The following is a 23,414-nucleotide window of genomic DNA, read 5'->3' as shown; positions in this document are numbered from 1 at the left end:
ACGGCAGCATTTCTGCACTGGAGATATTAAGCCGTGAGGGTTTGCCTCAACTAAGAATTTTCCCAGTGTGGGTGGGTGTGGCTCTAGAGATGGGGAGAGTGGAAAAACTAAATCAATTTGTGCTCCAAGTTCCTTGGTTGTTGAAACAAGAACTGATCAGAAAGATGAAGAAAAGCCGGACTGTTTTAATCTGCAAGCTTTTCAGATTCAGGTTAGCTGCTGGCATGGCACTGCAGACAGTTGAATTTGCTGCACCGTCCGGCCGAGTGAGGCACCTGGAAAAGAGGTGTCAGCCTCTGACAGTTCCAACTCATACTTACCTGGCAGGGGAGATACCATGATCAAGAAGGTGGTTCACCCAGGATGAGGCTCAGCCATTGCACACCGGCTGTGCTGATTCTTGCGAATGGCCCTCAGCGCGTACAAAGTGCAAAATCGGATGTAGACTGTAAGACAAATAAGGAATATTATTGGGTAAAAGATTTGTCAATCAAATCCATGGAGAGGGAGGGATGGGAAATCATGGGCATGCTGTACTATTGGTCAATTAGCTGTCAAAAGCTGCCAGGCCATGTGGTGAAGTGTTGTGGCAGGGTGAATCTAGGGAAATGTACAAAATACGACTTAAATGATCGTTTTATACAAGTGTTTTGTCTAATTGGGAGTGTTGGACATTGAATCGTGTTTTAATGCTTGCATTGCTGTCTATTGATCACTTCATTTGAGTGATTTATTTATTTTCACCCACCAGCTGGTACTTGGTATTGTATGAAAAAAAGAAAAAGGTGGTTAAAAAAAGACACGAGACTAATTGGTGTGGCTATTTTTAGAAACATGTGGATGTGAACGTAAACAAAACCTCTAAAGCTCTTATTTTTGTCTTTCCATAGGTCGACCCGCTGGTTTGAGGCCTACATGGTGATGGAGACATTGATTATGGGCGAAATGACACACTGTTACCTCTGCAACATTGTCTATTAAGTCAATAAACTTTTTTATTTCTTCACAGTTGTATGCTGTTCATGTGTTTATTATTACAGATGATGGTATATCATGAATGATTATAATTACTGGTAGGTTACATTATAATGAATAGATTGAAGGAGAACATTGAAAGTGTTGACTTGGAATAAGAAATGACACAACACACTGCTACTGCGATTCAAGGCACTTTAATGGCTGAAGTGCATTTATTCAAGTGCATTCTCATTTAGTAAACAAAGTTAAGACATGTATAGTGCACATTTTTCATGACAAGACATTTGAAATTAAGTGTGTGAGGGGGAGAGAGAGCGAGAAGGGGGGGGGGGGGGGGGGGGGCGGGTGAGGTGGAGGTGGAGGGAGAGTGTGTGTGTGTGAGACAGAGACAGACTGACTGACCAGGAGCAGTGGGCAGACAGGAGAGAGAGCCATGTGCAACAGCAGATATGGGAACAAACAAGTTGCGTGCTCATTTGGTAAACAAAGTGAAGACATGTATAGTGCACATTTGTCATGAAAAGATATTTGAAATTAAGTGTGTGTGTGTGTGTGAGAGAGAGAGACAGACAGACTCACTGACCAGGAGCAGTCGGCAGACAGAAGAGCCATGTGGAGTATGTGCCACAGCAGATATGGGAACAAACAAGAAATCAAGTGTAAGTGAACAATAAAAATGAGAACTGTATACATGTGCATGTAGGAGTGCAATCAGGAAACTATATACACAAACAACAACATAAAGTGACATCAAAGATAAGAGAAAAAAAAAGTTCAGTCAAGATCAGTCACTGGGCCTCAGTATCAGTCATTTACCAGCCGTTGATGTCACAGATGGGCCTCACCGTGTTGCCGTAGCCACAGCGGTACAGGAAAGCCTTCGGGTTGTCCTTGGCAGGGCAGCCGGGCTCGGTGCAGCGGACGCTGTAGCACCACACACCAACTGGCCTCCAGAAGAAGACGCGGTGTCGGAAGAAACTGTCTGCCACGGGGACCGTGCTGCCATCCACCACACCGGGCATCTCGGGAGGGTGGAACCACATCTTTTCACTCTTCAGGACCTTCCTCCACCTCTTCCTGCCGTACATGTCAGAGAAGGGCCGCGGCTTCAGAAAGAGCCCCCTCTCCTCATCCTCCTTCAGCCACTTAATGTCTTGCTCGGGCAGCCCGCTGTCCTCAGCCTCCCAGGATTTGTGCCATCCTTCAAACAGGATGGCGTCTTCACCACCAACTGCCTCCTGTGACTGGCTCTCTGTAAATACAAAAAAACCCAAAACACATTGATTATAGTATATCCACACTGTGGAATGAGGCTTTTCATTACAGCAGCCCACTGGATGTGACATGCACGATCTGTGTGCTATTAGCCAGTAAACTAATACAACTTGTGTTAAATGAATATGTACCTTGTGTTTCGTAGGTGGACAGAGCCTCCACAAGCAGAGCGTCGTCTTCCCAGCTGGGGTCTGCTGAGCTGGCAGTGGTGGCTGATGGACGGGGCGCAAAGAAGGAGGGTACCGGTGAAGAGGTAGGCACAGCTGCACGGGGTGCTGGGGTGGCAGGCGATGGTGTTGGGGCAGCCGACTTGGAGGAGGCCTTCTTCTTCGGCTTCGCGGTGGTGGTGGGGGATGCTGCTGCTGCTGCTGGTGCTGAAGGGGGCTTTGTGGTGGAGGTAAGTGTGGCTGATGGACGATTCTTGCTGGTGATGGAGGGAGATGCAGGAGGAGGAGGTGATTGAGGGGCCTTGCTGATGGTGGCAGTGGGTGCTGCTGCTGCTGCTGCTGCTGCAGATGCTGCTGGGGCCTTGCTGGTGATGGAGGGAGATGCAGGAGGAGGAGGTGATGGAGGGCCTTGCTGGTGGTGGGTGGTGCTGCTGCTGCTGCTGCAGATGCTGCTGGGGGCTTGTTGGAGGAAGCAGATGCGGTGGAAGGAGTGGCTACACCCTGCTGAGGTATTAGGAGGAATATTACATTTCAGTTGTGCTCAATACATTTGTTATGTTATTCCTTTATACACATGTTCACCTGCACACATACCTCCTTGTCCATAATGTACTTTCTGAACCTCTTCAGGGCCTTTGAATTGATGTCATCCTCCTTCATGAGGAGCCACTGTGTCACCGACGTGTAGGCCTCCTGCGCCCTCTTCCTCTCAGCGTCGCTGCCAGCCTGAGGATCCGCCAGGAGCCTCTTGTGCAGGCTGTACCACTGCCACATCTCCAGGTAGGTGAACGACTTGAACCTCCCCTGTCCATAGATGGCCCGGTCCACATTCACCTCCAGGTGGCACGAGACGGTGGTGAAGAGGTGCGCGTACTTGACCAGCTGCTCCTTCAGCCACTCGTCGTTGATGGTCTTCCTCTTCTCAGGGTGCCTCATCTCCTTCATGTGGCGGTCGACGATGCTGAAATGGCATAGTAATGTAACATAGTGATACAGTACTATTAAGTTATAACACTATTCACATGGCGATCATATTTAGTGTACCACACTTACTATTTGCAGTAGCCGACATCATTCTCGACCAGCCACTTGAAGCTCTTGCTGGTGTACTGGCCAAAGGTCGTCACCAGCTGCCCCAGGACTTGCGCCTCAGTTGGAGAGGGTGTGACGATCTGGCATTTCTTCAAAGCTGTAGACAGATAAATAAGGGGGAACAAAATTAAAGTAATCATGCCTAGACAGTAGTGCAGTTGTAAGCACAGGGTTGTGCATGCACTCTTCTCACCTTCTTTGTAAGCCTTGTCTGAGTCTCTCAGCCTACTGTCCACTGTCTCACGGTCCCGTGCATGTGCCTTAAGGAAGTCCTTGGCCTCCTTGGTCATCCCAAGCACACACTGCTGCCTGTCCTTAGGGAAGCTTGTGTCCAGGATGGACAGCACAGGCATCAGAGGATCCATTTGCTTCTGTAAACACACACAGACAGACACACACACACTAACACACACACACACAGCCATCCTGTATAGTATAACCAGTTGTTTAGTTTACAAGTTATAGAGGGGAAAAAAGCACAGAGGCTGACACGATTGCATTACTGTAGTTATAAATCTGTATAACTATGGGATATTAATAGAAAATTGTTCCATGTAGTAATGGCATGAGACTAGTATAAAAGCTTTGTATTAGAATAGGATGCATATTATTCAGAAATCTGTGTCACAACAGATGTTTCAACAAAAGACATGCAGAGAGAAGAGAAAAATGCTTACAGCACCTGGTATTCCCATACGTTTCCCCTATTTTACCAGAGAGTTGGCTTGAGAGGCTGATGTTGAGCCTGCACGTCGACTTCCCTGATGTGATTGTTCTCTGCAGCTGAAAATGGGACTCTCAGATAACTTAGTGTGTGTCTGTCAAGCTCCTCTGTTCTCTTTGTGTAGTTTGGTGTTCATGGTCATACAGAGAAACCAGGGAAGCTCAATCCCACGACGTGCTCATAAACTGCGTCTTTTCTAAAGATTATAGTTCCATTTTAGAAGTCAGAATACAATGGCTCCCTGAAACTACCACCATGTACCGCTGGTTTTGTTATTTCACAAGAGTTGGGAAGAGTGCACCGTTCCCGGCGGCACTGCAGTACCGGGTCGATGCGTGGAGTGAACGGAGCAAGCCCCTTTTTCAACCCCTGTGCCTAAAAATCCATTTAATATGTAGTCCTCATATAGAGGACGTATCAGATATTAAACTGATAAGAACAGATACTACACTTGATCTTAGCCAAAAGGCCGAGAAGCGATAACCCTCCACTGTTTCACGTCCGAGAGCCCTTCCTGGCACAATGCGCACTTGTGGCGGTGCTCTTTTTTTGCCTACAAAGCGTCACTTTGCACCTCCGCCCACCCGCTGCAGTGAGCACTCTTCAGCCGTTTCAGATGGTACAACTTTGCACTCCCGCCCGCTCCACTGAGCACCATTCAAACAACAACAATTTAGCGCTCCAGCTTTGAACATGGGCACGGTCTCAAGAAATAAGGTGACTCTACTCCGAGAAGTCACTTGGCACAGCAAGAAGATTTCCTTTGCACAGACAGAATGGGCTTCACCCGCAAAGGTAAAGCCTTCCAAAAATAGAAACAACTCATTAATGCTGCTCTCCACGGAAGTCTTTAGTAAAAGGCGAAAGACTTGTACGTTATGAAGAGAAACCAGAGTACGAGTATTTGACACTGCGGGAGCAGTGCATCAGGCTAGTTGGCATAGCCACCTTCCCCACGGTGAGCTTTGCTTGGTTGAGACGCTGGCTCCTCGGCCGACCAGGTAGGAACAATCGGGCCCTATTCAATGGCTGCTTTGTCTTTTACTCTGTGCAAAAGACTAGTGGTCTTGAGGCTTTGTTCTGACCGCTCATTGGGTGTAGAGGTTTTTTTCAAGCAATTCTCCCAGTCGGCCCAATCCCAGAGCCATCTCAAAGTGGAGTTCACTTTCACTCTCTTTTCGCAGACTAAAAGCCAGAGTTTTATCTCAGAAGCTAAGCAGAGTCGGGCCTGGTTAGTACTTGGATGGGGAGACCGCCTGGGAATACCAGGTGCTGTAAGCCTTTTGGCTTCTCCAGGCGCATGCAGTTTGACTGCGTCAAATGCAAAGGCAGTCCCTGTTTGACTTTTTGGAACTGCTCCTTTGTCAGGACAAAGTTAAATGTATGAGGATCAAAGGCAACCATGACCTGGGACACCTAGCAGATCCAGGATCAGCAAGATGGATCACAGGGTGATCAACAGATGTTTCAACAAAAGACATGCACAGAGAAGAGAGAAAAATGCTTATAGCACCTGGTATTCCCAAGCGGTCTTCCATCCAAGTACTAACCAGGCCCGACCCTGCTTGGCTTCCGAGTTTGGACGAGATCGGGGTGTTCAGGGCGGTGTGGCCGTAAGCCACAGTCCCCGTGACAAATATGTGTTACATAGGTGCTGGAACCATACGTTTCCCCTATTTCACCAGAGAGTTGGCTTGAGAGGCTGATGTTGAGCCTGCACGTCGACTTCCCTGATGTGATTGTTCTCTGCAGCTGAAAATGGGACTCTCAGATAACTTAGTGTGTGTCTGTCAAGCTCCTCTGTTCTCTGTGTGTAGTTTGGTGTTCATGGTCATACAGAGAAACCAGGGAAGCTCAATCCCACGACGTGCTCATAAACTGCGTCTTTTCTAAAGATTATAGTTCCATTTTAGAAGTCAGAATACAATGGCTCCCTGAAACTACCACCATGTACCGCTGGTTTTGTTATTTCACAAGAGTTGGGAAGAGTGCACCGTTCCCGGCGGCACTGCAGTACCGGGTCGATGCGTGGAGTGAACGGAGCAAGCCCCTTTTTCAACCCCTGTGCCTAAAAATCCATTTAATATGTAGTCCTCATATAGAGGACGTATCAGATATTAAACTGATAAGAACAGATTTTTTTTCTTTTGAAAAAATTTATTGACACTAATACATCACATTTTCATAAAAACTTCATATTTAAGACATATGTTTTACCTATGAATAAAAACATCAATAAATAAGTGTAATCTGTATAACCACATTTAAAACAACAACAATAAAACAAGTTTTCCATGGGATATTACAGATAAGGTCAATGTTGTCTAAGGTAAAAGTTACATGTGAAGTAGTTCTCATGCGAGTAGCAGTTTGTATTGAGTGTCTTTATAAAGGAGTGCATTAGCTAAAATGCTCTCTTCCAAGTCCATTTTTTTGTGCAGGAGCGCAGTGAGTCCCTACCCAGGGAAACTCATTTCGCTCCCCCAAACAGTAGGTCTCTCGGGATCCTGTCGTGGTGCTCAGAGGAGATCCCCACCCTGTTGCTCCTTCCCACCTGCCTCACCCGGAGAGCCAGGCCGTCGCTGCTTTGACCTTTTTGTGTGTAGCTCCGGCTCCTTCATCCGAATGGGCACAGAGGCGATTCTTCTTTGTGGATGTGTCCTAGGCCCGCCGCCTGCAGCTCCGGCCGCTTGAGCTGCCGCTGCGGCCATCCGGATCACAGCCACGGGGGGGATCTGCATGCGCTTCCTCACCAGCAAGTTCCTGGAGGTCCACATGGCGTCTTTCATAGCGGCTAGGGTGAGCCACTGCTTGGCAAAGTCATTCTTTTTTATTTTTGTTTGGCTCACCCCATAGAGCACGAGTTGTGCTGTGAGGACCTCCCTTGCTGGCAAGTACGGGAATTGCAAGGAGCCGGCTGTTGCCCACTGGTCTGCAGCAGCGCTGCACTCCCAGAGCAGGTGCCTCACCGACTCGGGCGCGCCACAACCAGGTCGCGGGCAGGTTGAGATCGCTGACATGCCCCGGGAGTGCATAACGGACCTGACTGGGAGGATCTCATGAGCCACCATCCACGACAGGTCCCGGAGTCTGTTTGGGAGAGCGGAATGGTTGACGCTGCACCAAACTGTTGAGGGCTCGCCGAACGCGAGCCCACGCACTGGACTCACTGGTTCCCGCTCCTGCACAACAGAAATCAAAGAGCGGTGGTTTGTTAAAACATGCAACTCCTCTGCCTCCAAGTTAAAATGCTTTAAGAACGTCTGGATAAAAGCATAGGATGGTGGCAGGCTAAAAGACACAGGCACTTTTAAGTCGGTGGGTAAAATCTTCAGTCTTCTGAGGTAAGAACCCATCCAGAATCGTGTCATTGCTTTAGTTTTGGGGTTTCCGGATGGGTCTGTGGCCTGTAGGATGTGCAGTGTAGTGTATCTGCTTCCTAAAAACAAATAAAAATCAGGCACTCCTTTTCCTCCTTTCTCTTTTTGTTTCTTCATTACATCTCTCCTCAGTCTTTCCCACTTGGAGCCCCACAGAAAATAAAAAATGGCTCGGTCCAGGTCTAAAAGCACTTTTCTAGGTGGGATAAAAACAGAACTGATTAGTAAAAGCAAAGGTAAAATCACGGCTTTGATGATTAAAACCTTTCCTTCAATGGTCAGTCCTCTAAGTCCCCAGTATCCTAGTCTTTGCTTTACTTTCCCTACCACATCTGGCCAGTTTGATGTCCCTCCCCCTTCCTTGTCAAAATTAATCCCCAGTATTTTCTGTTTTGTCTGGGTTATAGTCACGGGGAGTCCTGCAGTCTCAGTCGCTGTCCATGGCCCGTAAAATTGGGCTTGGGTCTTGTTTCTGTTTAGTTTTGCCCCAGAGGCCCGTCCATACCAGTCAGTCAAGTCCAGAGTCCTATTGATGGATATTAGGTCTGTACATAAAATGTTTACGTCGTCCATATATAAAACACACTTTGTCGATAGTCCCCCGCTCCCCGGGACTCTCACCCCATTGATTCGGTGGTCCCTTCTCAAGCTCTGTGCCAGTGGTTCCACACAGATGATGTAGAGGAGGGCAGATAACGGACAACCCTGACGGACACCGCAGTGGATCTTTACTGCTTTTGTCAGATGCCCGTTAACAAGGAATTTGATGGTAATGCCCCGGTACAGCAGACCCACCCAAGCTATAAACCTTTCTGGGAACCCCATTTTTTGCAGTACCTGGAAAAGGTACTGGTGCAAGACCCGATCAAAGGCTTTCTCAAAGTCTAAATTTAGGACTGCTAGCCGAATGTTTCTGTCTCTCGCATAACAGATGGTGTCTCGGATCAGTACGAGGCTGTCGGTTATCTTCCTCCCCGGGATGGCACAGGCTTGATCCGGGTGAATCAGGTCTTCTAAAAACAAGGACACACGTGAGGCTAAAAGTTTACTAAAAAGTTTACAGTCAAAGTTTAAAAGTGTAATGGGTCTCCAATTCTTCAAGTCAGTCTTGTCTTTTTTTTGTGAAGAAGAGTCACTATCCCTGCTCTAAAACTGTCAGGAAGTCGCTCAAGTTGCTCAAATTCCATAAAAACAGTAAACAAGTCAGGTGCTAAAATATCCCAAAAGGTCAAATAAAATTCCAAGGGAAGTCCATCTTGTCCTGGGGACTTCCCTTTCTTAAAATTTGTAAAACATTTATTTAACTCTGAAATTGTAAAATCTTGGGTTAAAAGCACACTGTCTTTTACTGTTTTTTCTATGAAATTTAAAACTTCTGTCATGGTGTCCATTTCAACAGGTTTTTGTTCGTACAGTTCACGATAAAAATGTTCAACAGCTTGTTTAATTTCTTCCATTGAATCAACTGTGCACCCGTTCTCTTTTGTTAGCTTTGAAATGCCCCCCCCTTTATTCACAATTTTCTTAAAAAAATACCTTGTGCACTTCTCTCCTTCCTCTATTTCTCGTTCCCTGCTTCTTAAAATGACACCCTTACTTTTAATATCTGCTAAAATCGACATCTCTGTTTTCACTTGTTTTATTTCATCATTAAAATCCATCCCTTGTTGGTTTAATTTAAAATAGCGCTGTAGTCGCTTCTGCAGTCCCATCATGCGTCTGTTTTCCCTATTCTTTTTTCTCCTACCTGCCTGTCTAAAGAAAGTCTGGGTCTTTTCCTTCACCATTTCCCACCAGTGTGCACGTGTATCGTAAAAGTCTTGAAGGGTCTGCCACTCATGGTACTGCTCCCGGTACTGACTAACCATTTCATTTTCTTTTAAAAGGGAGCAGTTTAGTTTCCACAGACCACTTCCGGAAGTCACACCCGAAGAGAGTGATTGGGTGCAGGAAAGCATTAGGTGATCAGAAAAGAAAACGGGGGTCAATCTAGCATCGGTTGGTGGGCAGTCCCGTGTAAAAAGGTAGTCTATACGAGAGGCTCTGGTGCCATCACCACTGAACCAGGTGAAGCCCTCCTCTCTGGGATGCATGGTTTTAAAACAGTCCTGAAGTTTAAAATCCTTGCATATGCCCTGTAATAAAACCGATGTTTTGTCAACTTTAAAAAATTCCCCTGCTCTTTTTCTGTCACTCCTGCTTAAAATACAGTTAAAATCACCCCCTAAAACTAGTGGTGCCCTACCTAGCATGTGGGACTGCAGGTCTTCTAAAAGGTCATACCGGTCATTTTTTTCGTTAAAGCCATAAATATTTAAGAGGTTAAAATCTTGTCCCATAAAAGTCAAATGTGCTAAAAGTGCCCGTCCGTCTCTCACCACAGTGCTGCCCTTCACCAGAACCTGAGGGTTTTTGATCAAAATGGCCACTCCATCATTTTTGTTTTGGTTGGATCCACTCCACAATGATGTCTGTGGCCACATCTCCTCCCACTGTCTGTAGTGCTTTAAAAACGGTAGGCCGCATTCCTGTATTAAAAGAACATCTGACTTAGAAGAACTAAGAAAGGATAAAACACTCTGGGCTTTAACTTTCGACTTTACACTTCTCACATTAATAGTTGAGAGAGTGAGTGTCATGAGTATGGTTAAAAACAACAGGTATGACATCTTAAAAGACTAAATGAGGGTTAAAACATTTAAAATGTCTTAAAAGCAGTTATGTAATTTCTTGTGAACGGAGCTCTTCCTTCACTTCTACAGGTGAGAGGCGAGGGTGTTGAGCTCTATTCCCCGGTCGGACTCTGGGGGTTGGCCTCTGTTGCAAGGTTTTGTTAAACTTTGAGTCTCTAGGGGTTGATTGCAGAACTACATTTAAAAAAGAGACCTCATTTGGTGAATTGGAGGGGAAGACTCTGGGCTCCTCCACAGATGAACTGTCTGAGGTAGTCCCAGCTCTTCCCCCCTTCTCTGAGACTATAGGAGAATCAGAGGACAATTCTGATGCAAGCCTCTTTGTTTGCTGGGCATCTGGGAGGGAGGCATCCTCGCTATCATCCTGTGATTGGACTTCTTCACATTCTGAACTAGCTCCGCCTTCTGCCTGCACCACCTCCTCCTCCTCCTCTCCAGAACTCTCCATTGGTGGGGGTGTAGCAGGCCCCTCCCCCTCCTCGGCCTCACCTGACTGCTGTCCACCATTCAGGGATTTTGGCGGGAAGTTTGAATTTTCCAGCCCAGCTGTTTCAAGTAGCTCGTTAACTGCCTCGGTCTGCCCTCCATTTCCTTCCCGCGTTTTTTTGGATTTCAATTTGTTGGCAAAGGATTTTGGGCAATCTCTGAAGAGGTGGTTTGATTCTCCACAGAGATTGCACTTTCTGCCATTCGTACAATCTTCGAAGGTGTGACCGATTCCTCTACATTTGCCACAAAACACCTTCGTGCAGGCCTCCACCAGGTGCCCGTGCTCCCCACATTTGCGGCAAAGTTTGGGCTGTCCCTGGTAGTGGATGTAGCCTCTGTTTTCTCCCAAGACAATCACTGATGGGAGATGTTTCAGGCCCTGGAAGCCCTGGGGGTCTTGCCATTGTTGGATGGGGACCCTCCAGGCGCAGTTCCAGATGCCGTCAACATCCCTCACCTTCATTGCCTGGCCTTTAACAGTGCAGAATCTTCCCAACCATATACAGATATCTTCTGCGTTCACAATTTCATTGAACATTCTGACAATTACTGTCTTCAGAGTATTGTCAGTAAGTTTCTCAACAGTAAACGCAGAAAACTGGGCTTGCACATTACCAAATCTCATCCAAAACTCCTGCAGCAAAGCTGCAGTGCGAAAACTTACATCGAAACCTTTGTTAAAAGGCAATGACAGGATGCAATTCAAATCGTCTGGCTTGAAGTTCAATATGTTTTGAATTAGCTTCCGAGAGAAGTCCAATCTGGACATCTCTATGAGCTTTCCTTCTTTTTCTTTAAATAAAAATCTAGCGCTGTGGTGCCTCCTCATGCCAGCATAGTTTGCCGACATGATGGAGGCACCACAAACAGTTTTTAAATAAAATGCTTAAAAGAACAAAAATAAATATCACACTAAAAGCCCAATAAAAGAGTAAAAAGTGGATGAAAAGGTACTAAAAATGGATACTTACCTTCCTCTAAAAAAACGGAACACCGACCCTGTTTCAGCTGAAACTCGTTCAAAAAGCAAAAACCTGGAAAAAAAAGGGGTAATACAAGAAAATTTAAAGACAAAGAACTCCAACTACAAACGACTTGGAATACTTTGATCGAACGCAAAAAAGAACCTCCAAAGCGAAAAAAATTTAATGCCGAAAAGGCATAAAATAGTCCACCCAAAGGAGGAGATCGCAGTCTTAGCCAAAAGGCCGAGAAGCGATAACCCTCCACTGTTTCACGTCCGAGCGCCCTTCCTGGCACAATGCGCACTTGTGGCGGTGCTCTTTTTTTGCCTACAAAGCGTCACTTTGCACCTCCGCCCACCCGCTGCAGTGAGCACTCTTCAGCCGTTTCAGATGGTACAACTTTGCACTCCCGCCCGCTCCACTGAGCACCATTCAAACAACAACAATTTAGCGCTCCAGCTTTGAACATGGGCACGGTCTCAAGAAATAAGGTGACTCTACTCCGAGAAGTCACTTGGCACAGCAAGAAGATTTCCTTTGCACAGACAGAATGGGCTTCACCCGCAAAGGTAAAGCCTTCCAAAAATAGAAACAACTCATTAATGCTGCTCTCCACGGAAGTCTTTAGTAAAAGGCGAAAGACTTGTACGTTATGAAGAGAAACCAGAGTACGAGTATTTGACACTGCGGGAGCAGTGCATCAGGCTAGTTGGCATAGCCACCTTCCCCACGGTGAGCTTTGCTTGGTTGAGACGCTGGCTCCTCGGCCGACCAGGTAGGAACAATCGGGCCCTATTCAATGGCTGCTTTGTCTTTTACTCTGTGCAAAAGACTAGGGGTCTTGAGGCTTTGTTCTGACCGCTCATTGGGTGTAGAGGTTTTTGTTCAAGCAATTCTCCCAGTCGGCCCAATCCCAGAGCCATCTCAAAGTGGAGTTCACTTTCACTCTCTTTTCGCAGACTAAAAGCCAGAGTTTTATCTCAGAAGCTAAGCAGAGTCGGGCCTGGTTAGTACTTGGATGGGGAGACCGCCTGGGAATACCAGGTGCTGTAAGCCTTTTGGCTTCTCCAGGCGCATGCAGTTTGACTGCGTCAAATGCAAAGGCAGTCCCTGTTTGACTTTTTGGAACTGCTCCTTTGTCAGGACAAAGTTAAATGTATGAGGATCAAAGGCAACCATGACCTGGGACACCTTAGCAGATCCAGGATCAGCAAGATGGATCACAGGGTGATCAACAGATGTTTCAACAAAAGACATTGTTACGTCCACTTGGTGACCCAGTCAGCAGACAATAACACGACAACCAATGAAATCAAACAAGTCTTAGTGAAAGTGAACAACGTGGTTTATTAAAACAAAAAGACACACTGAAGTGGGGGAGGATGGGATAAAGAGATTGTGCCAAAACAAATGAAATTAATATAACAAAAGGAGGCCTACCTAAACTACCTCTGAAGAAAATAAAGTGCAAACAAAATGGCTAACTGGCTTCTCTAGCAAAAGAACATTTCAAAACATTACAGGAGTGGCACAACCAATAAACCTAGTGAGATAACAATTTTCACCTACGTGCATGAACAAATGTAAAGGGTACCCCAACTTACCTAGACCCAAAACCTCCCACCACATACAGTCCAAATTAAGAGTCAGAGACACTACTTAGCCAGACGAGGACAGCAACAAGCACAAGCACAAGCAAAAACCAAAAAGGGGCCAAAGGTCTGGGATGTCCTCCATTTTAAGGTCTCTCCCTTGTCACCATAGGCCAGCTGGGGAGGTAGAGAGCCAATGAGCAGCCGAGCCTGCTTGCACAGGTGAACAGCATTTCTGCTGTAAGCACCTAAAAGACACAGGGGAGGGGGGGAGAGACACAGACACAACGCACACTCACACATACATGCCTGGCATGTAACAACATGCAGAGAGAAGAGAGAAAAATGCTTACAGCACCTGGTATTCCCAAGCGGTCTCCCATCCAAGTACTAACCAGGCCCGACCCTGCTTGGCTTCCGAGTTCGGACGAGATCGGGCGTGTTCAGGGCGGTGTGGCCGTAAGCCACAGTCCCCGTGACAAATATGTGTTACATAGGTGCTGGAACCATACGTTGCCCCTATTTTACCAGAGAGTTGGCTTGAGAGGCTGATGTTGAGCCTGCACGTCGACTTCCCTGATGTGATTGTTCTCTGCAGCTGAAAATGGGACTCTCAGATAACTTAGTGTGTGTCTGTCAAGCTCCTCTGTTCTCTGTGTGTAGTTTGGTGTTCATGGTCATACAGAGAAACCAGGGAAGCTCAATCCCACGACGTGCTCATAAACTGCGTCTTTTCTAAAGATTATAGTTCCATTTTAGAAGTCAGAATACAATGGCTCCCTGAAACTACCACCATGTACCGCTGGTTTTGTTATTTCACAAGAGTTGGGAAGAGTGCACCGTTCCCGGCGGCACTGCAGTACCGGGTCGATGCGTGGAGTGAACGGAGCAAGCCCCTTTTTCAACCCCTGTGCCTAAAAATCCATTTAATATGTAGTCCTCATATAGAGGACGTATCAGATATTAAACTGATAAGAACAGATACTACACTTGATCTTAGCCAAAAGGCCGAGAAGCGATAACCCTCCACTGTTTCACGTCCGAGAGCGCTTCCTGGCACAATGCGCACTTGTGGCGGTGCTCTTTTTTTGCCTACAAAGCGTCACTTTGCACCTCCGCCCACCCGCTGCAGTGAGCACTCTTCAGCCGTTTCAGATGGTACAACTTTGCACTCCCGCCCGCTCCACTGAGCACCATTCAAACAACAACAATTTAGCGCTCCAGCTTTGAACATGGGCACGGTCTCAAGAAATAAGGTGACTCTACTCCAAGAAGTCACTTGGCACAGCAAGAAGATTTCCTTTGCACAGACAGAATGGGCTTCACCCGCAAAGGTAAAGCCTTCCAAAAATAGAAACAACTCATTAATGCTGCTCTCCACGGAAGTCTTTAGTAAAAGGCGAAAGACTTGTACGTTATGAAGAGAAACCAGAGTACGAGTATTTGACACTGCGGGAGCAGTGCATCAGGCTAGTTGGCATAGCCACCTTCCCCACGGTGAGCTTTGCTTGGTTGAGACGCTGGCTCCTCGGCCGACCAGGTAGGAACAATCGGGCCCTATTCAATGGCTGCTTTGTCTTTTACTCTGTGCAAAAGACTAGGGGTCTTGAGGCTTTGTTCTGACCGCTCATTGGGTGTAGAGGTTTTTTTCAAGCAATTCTCCCAGTCGGCCCAATCCCAGAGCCATCTCAAAGTGGAGTTCACTTTCACTCTCTTTTCGCAGACTAAAAGCCAGAGTTTTATCTCAGAAGCTAAGCAGAGTCGGGCCTGGTTAGTACTTGGATGGGGAGACCGCCTGGGAATATCAGGTGCTGTAAGCCTTTTGGCTTCTCCAGGCGCATGCAGTTTGACTGCGTCAAATGCAAAGGCAGTCCCTGTTTGACTTTTTGGAACTGCTCCTTTGTCAGGACAAAGTTAAATGTATGAGGATCAAAGGCAACCATGACCTGGGACACCTTAGCAGATCCAGGATCAGCAAGATGGATCACAGGGTGATCAACAGATGTTTCAACAAAAGACATGCAGAGAGAAGAGAAGACAAGAGAGAAAAATGCTTACAGCACCTGGTATTCCCAAGCGGTCTCCCATCCAAGTACTAACCAGGCCCGACCCTGCTTGGCTTCCGAGTTCGGACGAGATCGGGCGTGTTCAGGGCGGTGTGGCCGTAAGCCACAGTCCCCGTGACAAATATGTGTTACATAGGTGCTGGAACCATACGTTGCCCCTATTTTACCAGAGAGTTGGCTTGAGAGGCTGATGTTGAGCCTGCACGTCGACTTCCCTGATGTGATTGTTCTCTGCAGCTGAAAATGGGACTCTCAGATAACTTAGTGTGTGTCTGTCAAGCTCCTCTGTTCTCTGTGTGTAGTTTGGTGTTCATGGTCATACAGAGAAACCAGGGAAGCTCAATCCCACGACGTGCTCATAAACTGCGTCTTTTCTAAAGATTATAGTTCCATTTTAGAAGTCAGAATACAATGGCTCCCTGAAACTACCACCATGTACCGCTGGTTTTGTTATTTCACAAGAGTTGGGAAGAGTGCACCGTTCCCGGCGGCACTGCAGTACCGGGTCGATGCGTGGAGTGAACGGAGCAAGCCCCTTTTTCAACCCCTGTGCCTAAAAATCCATTTAATATGTAGTCCTCATATAGAGGACGTATCAGATATTAAACTGATAAGAACAGATACTACACTTGATCTTAGCCAAAAGGCCGAGAAGCGATAACCCTCCACTGTTTCACGTCCGAGAGCCCTTCCTGGCACAATGCGCACTTGTGGCGGTGCTCTTTTTTTGCCTACAAAGCGTCACTTTGCACCTCCGCCCACCCGCTGCAGTGAGCACTCTTCAGCCGTTTCAGATGGTACAACTTTGCACTCCCGCCCGCTCCACTGAGCACCGTTCAAACAACAACAATTTAGCGCTCCAGGCTTTGAACACGGGCACGGTCTCAACAAATAAGGTGACTCTACTCCGAGAAGTCACTTGGCACAGCAAGCAAGCATTAAACTGATAAGAACAGATACTACACTTGATCTTTGTCAAAAGGCCGAGAAGCGATAACCCTCCACTGTTTCACGTCACTCTTCAGCCGTTTCAGATGGTACAACTTTGCACTCCCGCCCGCTCAGGACAAAGTTAAATGTATGAGGATCAAAGCCAACAATGGCCTGGGACATCTCAGCAGGTCCAGGATCAGAAACATGGAGACTGAGAGCCAATAGAAAGAGAGGTGTCTGCCAACCAATCAGCAGCAGCCCAAGCTGGTTAACTTCCTCGTGTCTGTGTGTCTGTGTGTGTGTGTGTGTGTGTGTGTCACAGGGTGATCTCAGATGTTTCAACAAAAGACCTGCAGGATGCAGAAGTAAATATAACTGTATTTTTTTTTAGAATTGGAAAGAATTGTCCTTGTGGATAAAAATCATGTCATTAACATCCATTTCTGTGATGGAAGTTAATAATTATTTGTGTTGACAGCAGCACCGTCACTGTGAAGGAGAGTGCATGATAGTAGCTGAGGGATCGCTATTGTCTATACCTGGGTGGTAGAACACAAACAGTTCTACACATAGATTATATAAACCACCCCAGTCAGAACATCACCTGAGATGTCTACCCTGTGAGGGACATTTGTTTTTTGAGGTGTGGGAGTTAGAGGCAGCTGGAAGCTCTAACAGTCAACCAGCCACAGAGGATGAAGCTCTGATCACTTTTTTCTCATTCTCATGAGAAAATCTCAGCAATCTCATTGCTTTACAACTTCACCGCTTGACTAGGCTCATGGATTATCTATATACAATACATCTTCACTGTAAAGTCCAATAGCTGCCCTGACATACATACATTCGTTAACTTTACTAGGTTAATTACCATATGCACTTATGACTGATTTTTATGAAGTAAAAGTTAGTTGCATGGTGAAAAATGCAAAAAACTTAGTGTTTAGAGGGAAGATGACTTTATTTAGAGTGAAGCTCATTCAACAATAAGTAGCAACACAGTCTCACTCCCACTGCGCATTCAAAGAAGAAGTGTGCATGGTGCAACATTCAGTCTCTCCCGCTCAGCAAAGTATATTAGGTCTATGTCAGCAACGCAGCAGTCCAGCACACAGGCCGGGGCACTGAGGGCAGCCTGCTGAGTCCACTTTTTTAAATTCTTTTGAAGAAGAATAAATAAGGTAAGTTATCAAGCAAGTGTGTTTGTTAATATGTTTTAATTACTGCTCTGACTGTTAGCGTTCACTAGCTAACGTTAGCATTAGTTAGCTAGCTAACGAACCAAACAGGCATAACGTTAGCCTGTTCAGGCCATGGTTAAGGCGAGTTTGGGAGGTTTCCCACCATAGTCCTGTGATTATCTTAAAACCTTTGAACAGTTCCAAAGCCTAATTACTTTGAAAGTCTCACATTTGAAATGTTGTAGCATGAGTTTTCCGTTTTCCCCAAATTGACAGCGATGGCATTTTGGCCTGACTTTCAAATTTGCAAGGTGGAAATGACGGTTTTCAGTTAAGGCAGCATGAATGTGTTTGATGCAGAGAGGAGGATAAATGAGGTTCATAATGCACTGGCGCTGTCTTTCCTTGGGGAAATGGTGAAGGCTGGTGTAGTAGCATAGATGCTTTCGCACCTTATGAGTCATGACGGCCCTAATTGCACACCGCAATAAGGGTAAATAGCCATTTACTGCAGGTGGGATGGACTAAATAGCCCAGTTACCTCCTCATCTCGCTCTTTTTGCGCTCCGTGCCCATATTATTTCCCAGCAGAGTGGCTGAGCTCAGGTGTCTTGCTCCGTGTGCTACACATAACCCAGTTGGTTTGAGGTGGTATTACTATTTTCAAAATAAATTGGCAATTGGCAACAATTTATCTAGAACCCATTTTAAATTTGGAACTTCATACCAATATTGTTCCATATGTAGTATCTATGTGGGGGAAAATTATGTTTGCAGATCAATGACCAAGAAAGAAGCATCTGTTTATGAAAGTAGGATAGTTTTGAGGGGATTTTTTGAACATTATAATTACAAAGTAAAAAGAAATTTAGGCCTCCTAATTTAGAGAAAATTAAATTCGATATGAAGTTCCAAATTGAAGATGTGTTCTTGATAAATTGTTTAAGCCAATTTATCCGTAAGGTCACTGTGAGTGTTCATAATGGCCAAATGTGTTAGTCTCTCCTGCGTCATGGTGCTGCGCAGCCAGGTTTTCAGGCTGAGACAGAGCGCTCAGATGCTGTGACAGATATGGGCAGGGCCAGGGAAAGCCTAATGATCTTCTCCACCTCTGACAGCATGGAGCGGGGTTGGTGCTGCAAAGTTTGCAGGATGGACCCCTTTGCAGGAAAGCCCTCCTCTGTCCCCCGTCCCTACACACAACTATAAAGAATGTGAAGGGGACAAAGGGCCTCCTCACACTGGAGGGCAAAGTTGTTCAGGTATGTTGATTTGTCTTCATCAGAAGAACACACTAATACACTCAGATAAATTACCGTGCTTAATTGTAATTCAGAGATACAAACATTTTAGGTAGACAAAGTAATGCCTACCAGTATTTGAAATGTTTTATTACAGAAAAGCTGTTGCAATGACATGTTTAGGTCTAATTAGACCACTAAGTGATTGAACTTGTTCTTATTTAGCTCTCTGCTGTGAAAAAGGTCCGCAGTGGGAGAGAGGAGGTCCCGCTGCGCGAGCTGAAGCTGCAGCAGGTAAGACCAGAGAACGGGAGGATTGGAGAGGAGGGACAACCTCTGTGGTTTCTAGATAAGGGAAGATAAAATAAGATAACTTTCATATTCTGTGAGTACCTTAGTAGTCTATGGGAGTGTGCTAACTGTCTCTTTCTGCGGCGCTGGTTGTTTATATGTTTACTGTGGTCACTTGTAGGCTGCACATTACAGAGTAATCTCTGGTGCCTTTATAGTTCTGACATCTCATACTGTGTTCTGTACAGGATAAAGCTTCTGCCTCCCTCACGCTGTGGCGGGAAGCTGCAGTCCAGGAGCTGGACCTCGGCAGCCAGTGCAGGATTACCCACTTAAAGTCCAACATGGATGCAGGAGGGGACTTCCTGCACACAACACCCAGCAGCAATGTAGAAGTAAAAAGCATTCTAATTCATCTAATCTAAAAACACATTCTAATCAGAATCAGAATGAGCTTTATTTGCCAAGTCGGTAGGCACATACAAGGAGTTGTTTTCTCTGGTTTAAACATGTAAAAGGCCACATGAAGTTTGGAGGTCTGCAGCAATTGACTCTGCAGAAAGGTCGCCAACCTTCTGCAGAGTCCATTGCTACAGACCTCCAAACCCCGCTCTGTCATTTTACGTGGCCGACCACTTGGTGGCTGAGCTGCTGGCGTTCCCAGTCGCTCCCACTTTGTTCTAACACCACTGACAGCTGACTGTGGGATATTTAGGAGCGAGGAAATGTCTCCACTGGACTTGTTGCACAGGTGGCATCCTATCATGGCACCACGCTGGAATCCACTGAGCTCCTGAGAGCGAGCCATTCTTTCACAGATGCTTGTAGAAGCAGTCTGCATGCCGAGGGGCTTGAATTTCTACACCTGTGGCCATGGAAGTGATGGGAACCCCTGAATTTAATTATCTGGATGAGTGAGTGAATACTGTTGGCAATCTAGTGTATATTATACAGACATAAAATGGCAAATGATCTGACACAATTGAGAAAGAGATTAAAGAAATAAACAAGGAGTAAGAAAGGGGTTTAATATCTAGCTGCAAGGTATTATGGGACATAAGTGCTGTTTGTTTTGGCAGGTGCTGATTGTGACTGATGAGGCAGCTGGAGTGGAGGTGATGGGCGTGATGGAGAGCAGCACAAGGGGGGTGCTGGAGCTCCTCATGTCCAGCACCGAAGTCTTTTATATTTCCCAGGACTTGTGGGAGCCCTTGAAAAGGGTCTTTCTAAAGTCTTTCTAAATATAAAATATATTGGGAAAAAAATCATTAACATTGAGGCAGTGGAAAGACCCTGCCCTCTGGCAGAATAAATTTCATATATATGTATATAGTTTACACATAGTTAATATTGTTTTATGTTCTATTTTTATTAATGACGTTTCTTTGAAAATATAATAAAAATGAATTTAAATCCAGCATTTGGCTCAGTTGTATTGCTGTGGTAATATAGTCTGTGAAGATGAAGTGAAGATAAAAACTCTCCCAACCGAGGCTCAGCTCTGAAATACTACTGACAGGAATTTCAGATGTGAGATGGTGACAGAGGGAGGACACCTGGAAGAAACCCTGGACACAATCAGACTTCAGATTTATTCATCTATTCAATAAAGATATATTTCAGTACTCTGTTTTAACGTAACATATAACAGTACAGATGCACATGTTCATTTATTTGTCATTTCAGTTCAGTTTTATTAACACAGACACAATTAAAAGAAGTAGCTTAGCTAAGGAATCCTACAAAATGCACCGTAACTTCTGTTCAATCCCGAGCACGCACAGAAGTGTGGGAAGAAAAAACTGAGTTTTAACAGGAAGAAACCTCCATCAGAACCAGAACCAGGAAGGGCGGCCATCTGCCTGGAGCAGCTGGGGCTGAGAGGACAGAAAAGAGGGGACAACAAGCAGCGTAACACCAGGCCAGGGACACCTGCTGAGAGAGACGAACAAGTTAATGACAACAATGATGTCACATGTACATGGAGAGGAGAGGTGCATCATGGGAGCTCCCCCAGCAGGCTGGGCCTATAGCAGCAGAACTATGGGATGTTTCAGGCTCAGCTGAGCCATCCCTAACTATAAGCTTCATCAGAAAGGAAAGTTTTAAGCCTGATCTTAAAAGTAGAGAGGGTGTCTGCTTCCTGAAGCCAAACTGGCAGCTGGTTCCACAGAGAGGGGCCTGATAACGGAAGGCTCTGCTCTGCCATTTACACAAAAGGGGGAGATTAACATTATGCAGGACAGGTCCGATCCCTCGGACCTGTCCTGTATATAGCTCATGCAAATTTGACTGTATCCATTGAACTTATGATAGAATCATGCACCGTATTAGTCATTTTGGGGAACTCTGATTAAAGTTTTAATAATGTCTCTTGCTGAGATTACATTTTATAACATTTAAGTCTAACACACCATGTTATTGTGATAAAATTAAAGGTTACGACTCTTAAATAAAAGCTACAAGATGTCCAGGTTACACATATATCAATAAAGATGAAGAAGTGCTCACGCAGTGTTGTGTTCATTCCTACTGATGACAGTCCAGTGAAAATGAGTCGCCCCATGTCATTCTTGGAGGACACCCCGTCAGAGTCTCGTAATGTCTGGAGGACGAGTTTGAGTGACAAATACAAAGCCAGACCCGAGACCCCAGAGTATGAGGAGATGTGCTCGGCTGATTTTGCTGCTAGCTGCAGGTTTGTCAGTGCAGACCACTCAAAGCGTGATGGTGTTTCACCACTTCTGAATGAGCTGGGATTTGTCCAAAGGCGGAAAAATGATAAGCCCTCTGTCATCAGATATTACCAATGTTCCAAGGAGAAACACCCCGAGCAGTTTTATGCCAGATTACTGAGACTGTACCTTCCTCACCGATCCGAGTATGAAATACCAAGTGCCCATCTTCCAACCTACGAGTCTTTGTACAACTCTGGCTGGGTGCAGCTCCCAGGCTCAAACCGTCCTGAGAGCGTGAAAAACATTATACAAACACACAGAGACTAATATGAGAAACACACTGAGGAGATTGAGAATGCACTTGTAGAGTTTGAGGAGAGCAGAGAGCATGTGATGGATGAATGGTGGAATCTGGCTCCTGAATCTGAAGTTGTGATGATGAGCTGCAGCAAAGAGAGCCAGACGATGAGCAGGAACATGTGCCCGACTATTGTCCTCAGTCTGCTGCTGTGACAGAAATGAGAGCCATCAGAGAACCCCCAGCTGTGGATCCAGCTGTGCTGCGGCAGATGTATCAGAACCTGAAGCAGAAGCAGGCCTGTGTGTTCCATGCTATCAGAGACTGCTGCATTAAACTTGTGTGTGGCCTAAATCCAGAGCAGTTTTTCTTTTATGTCAACGGTGGTGCGGGAACAGGAAAGTCCCACCTGATGAAATGCATTTACTCAGAGGCATCTAAGATACTGAGCAAACTGCAGCTACATGCAGAGGAGTTTGACATATCAAAGCCAACTGTTTTACTCTCTTCTTTCACTGGAACTGCAGCTTTCAGCATCTGTGGCACAACACTGCACTCTCTGCTGAAGCTGCCACGCAGTCTGAAAGCACCAATCCAAGGACTCGCTAACCAACTGGATGAACTCAGATCTGAACTTTTTAATGCTCAAATCATCATTATCGCTGAGATCTCCATGGTTTCAAAGCCTCTTTTTGCTTATGTGGACGCAGGACTGAAACAGATCAAAGGCAATCAGAGAGCGTTTGGTGGAATGTCAGTTTTAGCTGTTGGAGATTTCTATCAGCTGCCGCCTGTGCGCCAGTCTAAACCTCTGTGTGTACACGACCCAGCAGATACTGACCTGTGGCAGGAACACTTTCAGATGATCACTCTGACTGAGATCATGAGACAGAAGGATGATGTTGCCTTTGCAGACGTGCTGAACAGGATTGGGGTGAAACCAAAGGCAGACGAGCTGTCTCAGGCTGACAGAGATTTGTTGTCACAGGCCATCACTGAACCAGCTCTTTGTCCCACTGAGCTTCTGCACATTTTCCCCTCCAATAAGTTGGTTGATGAACACAACTCAGCAACACTGGCTTTGTTCCATTCCAACATTATCACGATGGATGCAGATGACTTCCAGAAAGATCCCGAACAGGCAGAATGGCCCGTAAAGACACACCATGTAAGGGAGGCCGAAATGATTTAGCCCACACTCTGAAAGCTGCTGAAGGTGCTCATGTCATGCTCACCAGAAACTTTGACATTCAGAACGGTCTGGTTAACGGTGCTTCTGCCACACTGATGTGCATAGTGACTTCTGAGGATGCTCAACACATCACTAAGCTGGGCCTGAGGATGGATAATCAGACAGGTGTAGCAAGAATC

At 46.0% G+C, this 23,414-nt stretch overlaps 8 non-coding genes and 4 pseudogenes across 8 annotated transcripts; 1 reads left to right on the top strand and 11 right to left on the bottom strand.

Moving 5' to 3' along the window:
- The first annotated feature begins 312 nt into the window (after positions 1-312).
- On the top strand, positions 313-455 carry LOC142366549 (U1 spliceosomal RNA; annotated as a pseudogene).
- A 4,071-nt stretch (positions 456-4,526) lies between these two features.
- LOC142367875 (U2 spliceosomal RNA) lies at positions 4,527-4,717 on the bottom strand. Its single transcript, XR_012767197.1, has one exon. It is a non-coding gene; the product is annotated as a U2 spliceosomal RNA (small nuclear RNA).
- Positions 4,718-5,021: 304 nt separating this feature from the next.
- LOC142373354 (U5 spliceosomal RNA) lies at positions 5,022-5,134 on the bottom strand. The gene has a single exon (XR_012768461.1). It is a non-coding gene; the product is annotated as a U5 spliceosomal RNA (small nuclear RNA).
- Positions 5,135-5,737: 603 nt separating this feature from the next.
- On the bottom strand, positions 5,738-5,855 carry LOC142401307 (5S ribosomal RNA; annotated as a pseudogene).
- Positions 5,856-6,219: 364 nt separating this feature from the next.
- Positions 6,220-6,397, bottom strand: LOC142370375 (U2 spliceosomal RNA; annotated as a pseudogene).
- A 5,925-nt stretch (positions 6,398-12,322) lies between these two features.
- On the bottom strand, positions 12,323-12,435 carry LOC142373350 (U5 spliceosomal RNA). The gene has a single exon (XR_012768460.1). It is a non-coding gene; the product is annotated as a U5 spliceosomal RNA (small nuclear RNA).
- A 1,266-nt stretch (positions 12,436-13,701) lies between these two features.
- Positions 13,702-13,820, bottom strand: LOC142373650 (5S ribosomal RNA). Its single transcript, XR_012768546.1, has one exon. It is a non-coding gene; the product is annotated as a 5S ribosomal RNA (ribosomal RNA).
- Positions 13,821-14,184: 364 nt separating this feature from the next.
- LOC142367870 (U2 spliceosomal RNA) lies at positions 14,185-14,375 on the bottom strand. Its single transcript, XR_012767196.1, has one exon. It is a non-coding gene; the product is annotated as a U2 spliceosomal RNA (small nuclear RNA).
- Positions 14,376-14,679: 304 nt separating this feature from the next.
- Positions 14,680-14,792, bottom strand: LOC142373343 (U5 spliceosomal RNA). Its single transcript, XR_012768459.1, has one exon. It is a non-coding gene; the product is annotated as a U5 spliceosomal RNA (small nuclear RNA).
- Positions 14,793-15,406: 614 nt separating this feature from the next.
- On the bottom strand, positions 15,407-15,525 carry LOC142373587 (5S ribosomal RNA). The gene has a single exon (XR_012768526.1). It is a non-coding gene; the product is annotated as a 5S ribosomal RNA (ribosomal RNA).
- A 364-nt stretch (positions 15,526-15,889) lies between these two features.
- On the bottom strand, positions 15,890-16,080 carry LOC142367864 (U2 spliceosomal RNA). Its single transcript, XR_012767195.1, has one exon. It is a non-coding gene; the product is annotated as a U2 spliceosomal RNA (small nuclear RNA).
- Positions 16,081-16,312: 232 nt separating this feature from the next.
- LOC142370754 (U2 spliceosomal RNA) lies at positions 16,313-16,416 on the bottom strand (annotated as a pseudogene).
- Positions 16,417-23,414: the final 6,998 nt, after the last annotated feature.

This window comes from Odontesthes bonariensis, chromosome 2, assembly GCF_027942865.1.
Source record: "Odontesthes bonariensis isolate fOdoBon6 chromosome 2, fOdoBon6.hap1, whole genome shotgun sequence".
Taxonomy (NCBI): Eukaryota; Metazoa; Chordata; class Actinopteri; order Atheriniformes; family Atherinopsidae; genus Odontesthes; species Odontesthes bonariensis.
This window is presented reverse-complemented; position numbering and strand designations above follow the sequence as displayed.